Source organism: Salvia splendens, chromosome 5, assembly GCF_004379255.2.
Source record: "Salvia splendens isolate huo1 chromosome 5, SspV2, whole genome shotgun sequence".
NCBI lineage: Eukaryota > Viridiplantae > Streptophyta > Magnoliopsida > Lamiales > Lamiaceae > Salvia > Salvia splendens.
In genome coordinates this window covers 17,711,406-17,720,434 of record NC_056036.1, presented here as the reverse complement: position 1 = coordinate 17,720,434, position 9,029 = coordinate 17,711,406, and the positions used below count along the sequence as shown (strand labels likewise).

General features: G+C 38.8%; 2 non-coding genes and 1 pseudogene across 2 annotated transcripts; 2 read left to right on the top strand and 1 right to left on the bottom strand.

Annotated features, from left to right (window-relative positions):
• Positions 1 to 1,141: 1,141 nt before the first annotated feature.
• LOC121803182 lies at positions 1,142 to 4,625 on the top strand (annotated as a pseudogene).
• Positions 4,626 to 4,873: 248 nt separating this feature from the next.
• TRNAS-UGA lies at positions 4,874 to 4,955 on the bottom strand. Its single transcript has one exon. It is a non-coding gene; the product is annotated as a tRNA-Ser (tRNA).
• Positions 4,956 to 8,394: 3,439 nt separating this feature from the next.
• Positions 8,395 to 8,514, top strand: LOC121806083. Its single transcript, XR_006051618.1, has one exon. It is a non-coding gene; the product is annotated as a U5 spliceosomal RNA (small nuclear RNA).
• Positions 8,515 to 9,029: the final 515 nt, after the last annotated feature.

Below are 9,029 nucleotides of genomic sequence, written 5' to 3'. Positions count from 1 at the left end.
CTACTAGTTATTAATGGTTTATTCTTCCATTTAATAAGTTAAGTAGTGGAGTACTACATTTCTATTTAGCAGAGTTTTAGAAGAAAAAATCATTGTTTTAATAAAAAGAAAATCCTACCCCGTTGTATCCATGAAGAAACAAAACAATGCAAGCCATGCCCCTCCCAAAGAAAGAAAACATCATTCCAAGGCTTAAGAGCATCCACAACGGTGGTGTCCGTCGCCACGGCCGTCCGCGCCGCTGGCACGGACGCTACCCGCCGCCGCTGCTGCGCTCGTGCCAGCGAGCAGCTGACGTGGCGCGCTGGGATTCGTCAACGGCATAGCCGTTGTGTTTAAATTTTTTTTTAATTAAAAAATTGGTTTTTAATTAAAAAAACCCTTAAAAAAATTCACTTCCCAAAAAAAATATATCCGTTTATAACCGTTTTTTTCCACTTTTAAATTTTTTTCATTTTTTTACCCCAAAAATACACACTTTCATCTATAAATACCCCCAATTTCACTTCCAAAAATTCACATCAAACTACACAATTCTCATCTTCATTCTCTCATATCCATTTTCATCTTCAATCTCTCATATCCATTTTCATCTTCATTCTCTCATACCCTACAACATCACTATGTCTGGCCAAGACGATAACCCTACGGGCTCCCACGGTTGGAACCCCGAATGGTTCGGTTCACAACCGTTTCGTAGTCCAGAAACGGACTATTCAGCCCCTCCTCTCACCCAAGATTAGGAGTTTAATTATGTAATTTTTAATTTTTAGTTTTTTAATTATGTAATTTTTAATTTTTATGATTTTAATTATGTGGTTTTTAATTTTTAGGATTTTAATTATGTCTTTTTTTATTTTATTTGTAATTTGTAATATTTATTGTGGTTTTTTAATGAATTTTAGTATTATGGAAATGTTTTTGTGTAATTGAATTTTAAATTAATTGTGCTCGTCCTTGCGGAAGAGCACAGCTGTGGGTGTTGTGCTCTTGCCAGAGAGCAGGCAGAAAAAGTGGGGTCGGGCCCACAACCGTGCCGCTGGCAAGAGCACGGTTGTGGATGCTCTAAGTTTCTCCATTCCTTCTCCATCACAACAAATTCCAACCCCATAAACAAAACAAATTTCCCAGAAAAAATACCAAAAAAAAGAAAAGAAAAGAAAAGAAAAGGAATATTCAACATCAATCCTGCCCCTTTGGCTCGTATCAATCGCCATTTTCACGGTTAATAGAGCTTGCTCACCCCTGGTAATTTCAATCCATTTTGCATGCATGCATGCATCCCGATTTCGTTAATTATTTCTTTTTTTCAATACAGGAGGAGTTGTTAATCGGAGTAAATGATGACGAGTCAAGGGGGATTGCCATCGTCCACCAAGAGAACCTTGTCGACAGGGACGGATCCAGGAATATAAATGAACGGGGGCAAAATTATATGTATTGGAAATTTGAGAATTTGAGAAGGGGCAAATATAAAGAAATTTCAAAAAAAAAATTACAAAATTGACAAAATAGCATATAGTAAAAATATTTGAGGAGGGGCATTTGCCCCACCTTATATTAAGGTGGATCCGTCCCTGCTTGTCGACGTCCTTGACTATGCATCCTCCGCCCCGCAAGAAATCCCTCGCCGCCTCTGAAGGCGCCGCAGCCTTCTTGGGCTCTCCCCCTCACCGCTAATCTCAATCTCTTTCCCTATCCACTCCCCGCTCCATGTATCTTCTCTAATTATTTCTCTTACTTATCTGCTTTGTTTTGCATGTTATTTGTGTTTTGCCACAAAACCCCAATTTATAAAATTTGTGAATAATGAAATAATTATGTGTTCATAATTGCAAACACATGTCACATCAGACAGTATCAAACTAATATGCAGTTGACGGTCATAGCAATAAGTTTAGAATATACTCAATTTTTTCTTCATCTCCCATTACAACTTTTTATCCTTTAGCTACAATTTGAAGAGAAGCAATAGTTTTAGTGTTTGTGAAACTACTAAAGTATTGTGATTGACAGAAACAGGGGAATGTCAGGGGAGAGGACGGTGAAGAGGCTGCGTATGTCGAGAGCCGTGACATTGCCTGAAACTACAAGTATCAAAGAAATCTGTCAGAGGATGGCTGCAAGAAGAGTTGATGCATTGTTGCTCACTGATTCGAATGCGTTGCTCTGCGGAATCCTCACAGATACGGTATCAACGTTCGTTTATAATGTTATTATTGTTTCTTCTTATTTCCTTTCTTAATCGTAATGTTTGTGTCAATGAAGGATATAGTTAAAAAGGTCATCGCTGGAGACCTCAACTTGGAAGAAACACCGGCTTCCAAGGTTATGACCAGGAACCCCGTCTTTGTCCTCTCCGACACTCTTGCTGTCGAAGCACTCCAAAAGATGGTTCAAGGTAGCTAGCTACTCTATGCATTGCCATTTGCAAAATTCATGCTGCCTTAATTTTCTCCTGATGTTTGTTGACAGGAAAGTTTAGGCACTTACCTGTTGTGGAAAATGGTGAGGTGATTGCGCTGCTCGACATTACAAAATGCTTGTACGATGCCATTGCCCGCTTGGAGCGTGCAGCTGAGAAGGGGAAGGCCATTGCAGCAGCTGTTGAAGGTGCTGGGAAGCAATGGGGACCCTCAGCCTCTGGTTAGTCCTTCATCTATGTCATCAACGAAATACGAGATTTGTTATTGATGTTGCTTGTACAATTTGCAGCTCCCAACACGTTCTTTGACACACTTCGAGACCGATTTAAACCCTCCTTGTCTACCATAATTTCTGAGAATAGAAAGTAGGTAATATCTTCACTTGTACTAATTATTATTTCCTTATGTCAATTTGATACTATGTAACAAAATAAATTTTCTTCTTTTTTTGTGATGTTTAGGATTGCTACAGTCGACTTAACTGACACGGTGGTAGCTGCTGCAAAAAGGATGCAGGAGCAACGAGCGAGCTGCGTTGTCGTATCAGTAGATAACAAGCCTCGAGGAATACTAACGTGAGCTAATAATGAGATTATATGCATTATAAACTATGTGGATTTTAGTGCTTGGATTTTTCTTTTAGTTCAAGAGATATAGTGAGGAGAGTCATCGCGCTCAATCTTCCGGTAGAAACCACTCTAGTTGAGAAGGTAAACCTTTAAATATTTTGCAACGGTTCGATTTATCGACTAGCGATTTGAGTCGTTATTCTTGATGTATAGGTGATGACTGAAAATCCAGAATGCTCTTCAATTGATTCTTCTATAGTTGAGGCTCTTCATAGCATGCATGATGGGAAGTACATGCACCTAATAGTAGTTGATAAAGGTAAATATCCAAATTAATCACCCAAAATTAACATTGTTTGTAGACTAAATAATCTCATTACTGCAGATGGACTGCTTGTAACTGTGATTGATGTGCTCAATGTAACGCATGCGGCCGTGACTCAGGTTCGAATTTTACTATTGCCAAAAACTACAACGAGCTTGACACTTTAGCATGTTCTTAGGTTGGTAGTGCTGGATTTAGCAATGAAGGTGCAAGCAGCATGATTCAAAGCTTCTGGGACTCTGCGATGGCGTTAGGCCCTGAGGACGATGATGAGATCCGGAGGTAGGTGCATCGTGTCATTCTTGCTGATTGATTATGTGTTGCTGATTTTTGCCTATGTTTTCGCAAGTGTGGCTTCGACGATGAGGCTGCAATCTGAGGGAGGTGAGACTGCTCTCTTCTTTCAGCAAAATTCTTCCGCGGCCAACGTTTTCGCTTTCAAGATCCAAGACAAGAAAGGAAGAATGCATAGGCTCATTTCCGGTGAGTTTTTCAAAACTAGAAAATGTTTGCATAATGATGCAATATAGGACTCGGCTTAATTGCAAGTAGACAACTCTGATCATCGTCCTCTTACAAATGATTCTCACATGTCGGAGCTCATGACGGCTATCCTTCAGAGAGTAGGAGCTGAGATTAATCGCAACAACCTTCCATAGATTCTGGTAAACTCTCCATTTCTCGAGTGGTGTTTACCTTAACTGACGGTTTTGCTATTGGAGTACTCCTCAAAATGCCTCATATGAATCGAGTTGGGGTAGCTAATATATATATGCTTGCAACTCTTACTCATTCTCCCTCCGATGTGGGATATATGGTTTGCACCCCATTTTCATTCACTATTTGAAGAATAAGATGGTCAAATCAATGAAAATGTAATCAATTCATCAAAATAACTAGTGTTACATTTCAATGACTTTCTAACTCTTGAAGAAAAAACTCTCATCATCTATGGCAGTACGAAGATGAAGACAGGGACAAAATCATCCTTGCAGCCGTGCACCATGCAAGGCTACTCGGCTTGAAGGTAGCACCTCATCACGAAAAGAAAAGATAATTTAGTGACGACGCAGCTACATGATTTTATAGTAATGTATACACTAACGAACTCCACATTATTGATGGCAGGGATTGAGGCTACATTTAGACTACTCGGGAACACCGCAGAGAGCGTCCAAGTCAAGAAGCATGCAGTATGCTCAACACGATGCATCGTCTCAATCATACACCGGCAGCCTTGCAGCCGGGGCAGTACTAGTCACCGTTTTAGGCGTCTGTACGGTGTTGAAGCGAAATCGGAACTGATAAAATTGATTTGTTTTTGTATGTTCTTTTGTCTGAAGGTGTCTACTTGCTGGAAGCATACATTTATATCTATCTATCTATCTATAGAGATTGTGATCAATTGATATAATTCAAACCGAGTTTATATATGCAGCCTCATTGATATATGATATATTTTGTAATTGAAATTTTGGACTTAGTTAGATGCATAATACAGTATTAAATGTGAAACAAACAAAAATGGACTAAAAATAAGGAAAAAAATAGATCGTCGACAGCAGGGTTCGAACCTGCGCGGGCGAAGCCCAACAGATTTCAAGTCTGTCTCCTTAACCACTCGGACATATCGACTAATTTGATTTGGTTATGCTGCAAATTAAATTAACTATTGTTTAATACACATACTCACAAAATTTACGTTACCAAATTTTGTGCGACAACTATAGTGATATTCCTTATATGTTCTCAATCCACAAGTCGATATTAACTTCACACAATATGATACATTTTGTTTAATGAATACAATGATATTAAAAATAAATTAGTTGTAATTTTATAATGAATTGATACATTTTTTTACATAGGGTATCTTTTAAGTTGAAATGTGATGATTTAGAGCATCCGCAGCGGTGGCGAAAGACGCCACCGCCGTCCGCGCCGTTGGCAAGGCGCAGGACCGCCGCCGCTGCAGCCGCGCCGCTGGCACGGCGCTGCTCGATGTATCGAGCACGTCCGTGCCAGCGGACGCACACGTGGCGCGCTCCCATTCGTCAACGGCATAGCCGTTGTGTTTAAACTTTTTTTTTTTTTTTTAAATCGGTATTTAATTATAAATAATGCTAAAAAATAAAAAAAAAATATTTTCCAAATCCCAAAAATATGGCCGTTTTTTTCCCGTTTTTTCTGAATTTTTTTTATTTTTTTTTATTTTTTTTTCCCCAAAATCATCTATAAATACACACATTCATCATCCATTTATCACATCAAATCATCTCTCATTCATCTCTCATTCATAATTCTCATACAAACTATCAACACATTCATCCCCCACTCAAAATCTCAAATGGATTTCACCCATATTATGGCGGAAGCGGAACGCGAAGAACAAGAATACTACGAACAACATCGTGCCGCTTACGAAGCATATGTCGCGGCGAATACCCCTGCTCCTCCTCCTCAACGAACCAGATCAAATCGACGGTACATCCATCGTGACCGGGAGGGAGCCCACGAAAGGCTCGTTGCCGACTACTTTGCCGACCAGCCGCGGTTTCCGGCAGATTACTTCAGGCGCCGTTTTCGCATGTCAAAGCGCTTGTTCATGCGAATTGTCAACACATTGTCCGCACGTGTTGAATACTTTCAAACAGGTGTAGATGCAGCCGGCCGGCAAAGTATCACGGCGTTGCAGAAGTGTACGTGTGCCATCCGACAACTCGCTACTGGGCAAACGGCCGACATGTTCGACGAGTATTTGCATATCGGTGAGTCCACTGGAATCCTATGTTTAAAGAATTTTTGCGAGGGCGTTCGTTCTGCTTTTGGGGATGAATTCCTTCGAGCACCCACCACTGATGATTGCCAACGGTTGCTTCGTCTTCATGAATCAGTCCATGGCTTTCCCGGAATGCTTGGCAGCATTGACTGCATGCATTGGAGGTGGAAGAATTGTCCGACTGCTTGGAGGGGGCAACACTTGAGCGGTCACAAAGGCGGCGGCCCAACGCTTATCCTTGAGGCGGTCGCCGACTACCGCCTATGGATTTGGCATGCATATTTCGGCGTTGCTGGATCCAACAACGACTTGAATGTGCTATATTCGTCACCACTCTTCAATGATGTGATGAATGGTGTAGCACCGGCGATCGACTTCACCATCAACGGAAATATATACCGCATGGGTTACTATCTCGCCGATGGTATCTACCCAAGGTGGTCGACGTTCGTGAAGACGCTCCACAACCCGCACGACCCGAGACGAGTTCTTTTTGTGCAGCGTCAAGAGTCAGCGCGGAAAGATGTCGAAAGAGCCTTCGGGGTCCTTCAAGCTCGATTCAACATTGTGAAGGCCCCGGCTCGGCTGTGGTACGTGAATAATATCGCCGACATCATGTTCACGTGTATTATATTACACAACATGATTATAGCCGACGAAGGGCCGAGGGCGGCTAGCTTCTACGACGAGGACGAAGCCGGAAGCTCAACAGCGAGGTCTCCCCTACGCCGAGGCGAGCATACGACGGTTGGCCAGAGGATCGAGACAAGACACACAATGCGCGATACTCGAATCCACAATCAACTACAAGAAGACCTAATCAACCACATGTGGGCGAAATTCGGCAACGAGTAGTGTCATTTTTAATTTTTAGGATTTTAATTATGTAATTTTTAATTTTTAGGATTTTAATTATGTAATTTTTAATTTTTAGGATTTTAATTATGCAATGTTTAATTTTATTTGTCATTTGTAATATTTATTGTGGGTTTTAAATGAATTTTAATATTATGGAAATGTTTTTGTGTAATTGAATTTTATATTAATTGTGCTCGTCCTTGCGGAAGAGCACAGTTGTGGGTGTTGTGCTCTTGCCAGAGAGCAGGCATGAATAGTACCGCCCGGGCCCACAACCGTACCGCTGGCAAGAGCACGGTTGTGGATACTCTTAGTCATTTTCATTCGGAGTGTCCAAGTTCAATTGATATATCAGCTGGTGGTACAAATTATATCAGTTGGTAGTATAAAATATTTCAGTTCAATTAATATGTTTTGTACTATCAATTGATTATTCTCAAAGTTCCATTTCAAGATAGTTATTAAATAAACTATATCCACCAAAATTAAGATTAATTAAATAGTAATGCGCCTCCACAATGTATCCTTTCCTAGTTAGTATCTCTAGTCAAAATATTATTCACTCTAAACTGGGAATTGTGTTGACTAGCTTCTCAATCATGAATCATTAAATGGACTTATGGGTATTGATTTCTTGCTCAACCAATAAAACCCAATCATGAAGATACAAATGCATCTATGCACTTTGAAAATGGAATTTTGAATTTGATTTGATCACGTTGAAAACTAAAATATTCAATATTCTAACTTATACCAATGAAAAGTTACTGAAAAGAAAGAAAATTAAATCGCTAGGCATCAAATTCCATTCATATAATCATAAAGTGGACGACAGAATTTATTGGCTATGATTTGTGCACCTAGACTTTATCTTTAAAAAGTTAAGAAATTGTACTTTTAAAATATGGGTACTAGCATTATAATATATTCTCTCACCGTCTAAAGGACATGTACGAATTTTTATAAATAGTACTCTAATAGAACCATTATTATATTTGTTTTGCGCTGTTTGCATTTACAAATTTTATTATCCACAATCAATGAAAATAATAATTTATCACGTAACTTATCACATATTATTATTTATTAATTTAATACATGAAAATAATAAAATAAATAAGTTATTCTTTTACATTGTTGATAGGTCGGTACATTGATGGTTACAACAGATCTTTCAGACGATACTTTAGTAAAAGTAAGCTATCGATATTCTCAACCAATATAGGCGTAGAGAATCTGTTGTGGATTGTTGGAAGTATCGATCCGAAGTCACTTTCTATCTTAGATAACTGTTGACAATAGAGTGTGGTAACATTGAATGGATCATGTCGAAATAAGTATTGTTTACTAGTTAAACCAAGTACGAGATTTTGATGTTTATTTATTTTTTAATCTATACAAGTAACATTGAGCATACTGTGTTGGTCGTACACATGCAGCTGCGCGTCAAGCACATAGCGAACTATTATTTCACCTTTTACTAAAGAATATTGTGTGCTCGTCGCTTATAAGCGGCTTACGCCACTTTTTGGAGGGGTGTCTTCTTTCAAGGAGGCCCTCTAAAAAATACTTTGTTAGCATGTTTTTTGCAACCCAATAATCATGACATTTTGGGAAGCGGTGAAGAGCGTGTAAGAAGAGCTAGTATTGTTACTTTACATAATAGTGTCCTCGCTTTGATGGAATTGATATTGTTTGCAAAAAATTGTTCTGATCAAGTCTTTATTGTACATAAACCTAGCTAGTTCAATTTATTCCGGTGCATTAAATAAGGTCAAACAATAATATATTTGAAAAAATTCCATATAGAGATGACAATAAGCTCAAATAGACATAGAATATCTTAAACACAAATAATAAATTCAATTAAAAAGATGCCCAAATTTGATAATATAGATTAAATGTTAAATCAATATTAATCACGACAGTGACACTTATTAATATTCTTTAAAGACTTATTCAACTCTTTTTAATCTTTTGTCAATCCCAACAAATAATCTATAAATATAAGAAGAAAATCATATCACAACTAATCAGCTCAAAAAGCTTGTCTAACAATCACACTAGTTAAA